The following is a 2,811-nucleotide window of genomic DNA, read 5'->3' on the forward strand; positions in this document are numbered from 1 at the left end:
GTTGAACGCCATCATGGCTGAGATGACTGAGATGAGCACCAGAGTGAGTTTGACAAGGAGGGTCGTAGAGAACCACACCCCGAGCAAAGCTCATGTTGGGCTTAACAAACCGAAAACCCAAAAACACAAACCCTTAAATGGGAATCAGGATGCTAAGGAATTAAAAAAACTTTATTTTTTACGTTGAACAATACTTGAAGGTTACAGGATCTTGCTCATAAGACCTAAGAGTTACGTTGGCCACAATGCATCTCATGAATGGTGGCGCTCGAAGGTGGATGATATAAAAAATGGGCCATGCACCATAAACTCATGGGAAGACCGTTGATAGAATCGATGCAATCGACGCTCCCCTTGATGGGTTGCCAATTAAAGACCTGACGTTTGATGTTGACTCTTTTGAAGAAAAAGCCACACAATCGAACACCTCGAAATGTCGCAGTAGCTCTAAGAACTCTATCATACGACCTGAGGGTTGAGGGCTACAGGAACTTTCTCATACGACCTGAGAGTTACGTTAGCCGCAATGCATCTCATGGACGATGCAAAACTATGGTAGTGCTCGAAGGTGAATGGTATAAAAATGGGTCATGCACCATAAACTCATGGGAAGATCCTTGATGGAATCGATGCAATCGACGCTCCCCTGGATGGGTTGCCAATCAAAGACCTAACATTTGATATTGACTCTTTTGAAGAAAGAGCCACACAATCTCACAGCTTTAAACGTCGCGGTAGCCCTGAGAACTCTAACACACATAGGGAAGGACGTGTCGAAGAGTTGGACATTAAAAAAAAGATTATGCTAAAACTCTTCAGCGATCTGACAAAAGACTTCAGGACATCAACACTAAAAATCTATTGTCGTCCAGCAGTCAAGATATCTAGCTTTCACCCAGGAGACCCGAGTTCGATTCCTGGCAATGGAATATTATTTTTTTATTTCATTTTATTTTACAGTTTCTATCTTAGACTAAAAAGACTTTTATGAACTTTGTACCTTTGTTAGAGTTATGTTATAGATATTTTGTTCAATTTAAAATTGTTAATGCGATAATCCAGTCGTTTTCGAGGTCTCTCTTGTTGAACGACATCATTGTTGAGATGAGCACTCGAGTGAGTTTGACAAGTTGGGCTGTAGAGAACCACACCTCAAGCCAAGTTCATGCGGGCTTAACAAACTTAAAATCCAAGAACACAACCCTTTAAATGGAAACCGGGATGCTAAGGAATTAAAAAGCTTTATTTTTTACTTAGAACAATACTTAAAGGTTACTGGAACTTGCTCATAGGACCTAAGAGTTACGTTGGTCGCAATGCATCTCACGGACGATGCAAAACTATGGTGGCGCTCGAATTTGAATGGTATAAAAAACGGGTCATGCACCATAAACTCATGGGAAGACTGTTGATGGAATCGATGCAATCGACGCTCCTTTGGATGGGTTGCCAATCAAAGACCTGATGTTTGATGTTTACCCTTTTGAAGAAAGAGTCACACGATCGAACAGCTCGAAACGTCGCGGTAATTCTAAGAACTCTATCACACACATGAAAGGACGTGTCAAAGAGTTAGACATTACCCAAAACATCATAGTAAAACTCTTGAGCGATTAGACAAAAGACTTTAGGACAACTACACAAAAAATTCATTGTTGTCCAACGGTTTGGATATTTGGCTTTAATTCTCTGAAATTGAATATTATTTTCTTATTTCTTTTTATTTTATAGTTTCATCTTTTGTCACCAATTATATTTAACTTTACCTCATGTTCAGAGGTACTTTAATGGTCAAGTTCAATAGTATCTTCGATAAAAAACTTTGATGAACATCGTACCTATGTTAGTGTTATGTTATAGATATTTGTTTCAATTTCAACAAGTGGTGTTGAGGTAATTCAAATGGTTAATGCGATAATTCGGCTATTTTCGAGGTCTCTCTTGTTGAACGCCATCATGGTTGAGATGAGCACCCGAGTGAGTTTGACAAAGAGACTCGAATTTAAACTTTACCTACGTTTGAGAGGCACTATAATGGTCAAGTTCAATGGTATTTTAGATTAAAAAGACTTTTATGAACTTCGTACCTTTGTTAGTGTTACTTTGTACCTTTGTTATTGTTATGTTATAGACATTTGGTCAAGTTCAACAAGCGGGATTGAGGTGATTCAAATTGTTAATGTGATAATCCAGTTGAATAGTTACAGGGTTGAAATGATTGAGATGGGAACCTGAGTGAGTTTGCCAACAGGTGCAGTGAACGTGGAGAGCTTAAACACGTGACATTGAAATCTTTAGTTTGACACTCTCCCAGAACACTGATTCATTATATTTTAAAAAAGAAATAATAATCGACTAAACCATAAGGTGCAATGAATGCAAATCGAACACAAGACCTTCCAATATTCAATCTAATGCTCTCCCAACTAAGCCATCCCAAATAACACAAAAAATGAATAATCAACTTAGTCAACCTATGCCAGTTATAATCACTAATTTTGGAAAGAATAGTAATATTATGCAAATGTGAACTAAGTGTGGTGAACATGGATCGAACACGTGACCTTCAGATCTTCAGTCTGACGCTTTCCCAACTGAGCTATCCCCGCAATCGTTAGAAATTAAAATTCATCAGTAAATATATTTTTGCCGATTCATTGAGATATTAAAAAGAAATAATGACTAATTTTTAGTCAGGTTATGCAAATAGAAACAGGTGCGGTGTACGTGGAGATCGAACACATGACCTTCAAATCTTAAATCTGACGCTCACCAAACTGAGCTATCCCCGCTAACATTAAAAATGAAAGT

The 2,811-nt window shown here is 38.1% G+C and overlaps 1 non-coding gene across 1 annotated transcript; it reads right to left on the minus strand.

Annotated features, from left to right (window-relative positions):
* Positions 1 to 2,536: 2,536 nt before the first annotated feature.
* Positions 2,537 to 2,609, minus strand: TRNAF-GAA. Its single transcript has one exon. It is a non-coding gene; the product is annotated as a tRNA-Phe (tRNA).
* Positions 2,610 to 2,811: the final 202 nt, after the last annotated feature.

Source organism: Cucurbita moschata, unplaced genomic scaffold (genome assembly GCF_002738365.1).
Source record: "Cucurbita moschata cultivar Rifu unplaced genomic scaffold, Cmos_1.0 Cmo_Scf00154, whole genome shotgun sequence".
In the NCBI taxonomy this organism is placed as follows: Eukaryota; Viridiplantae; Streptophyta; class Magnoliopsida; order Cucurbitales; family Cucurbitaceae; genus Cucurbita; species Cucurbita moschata.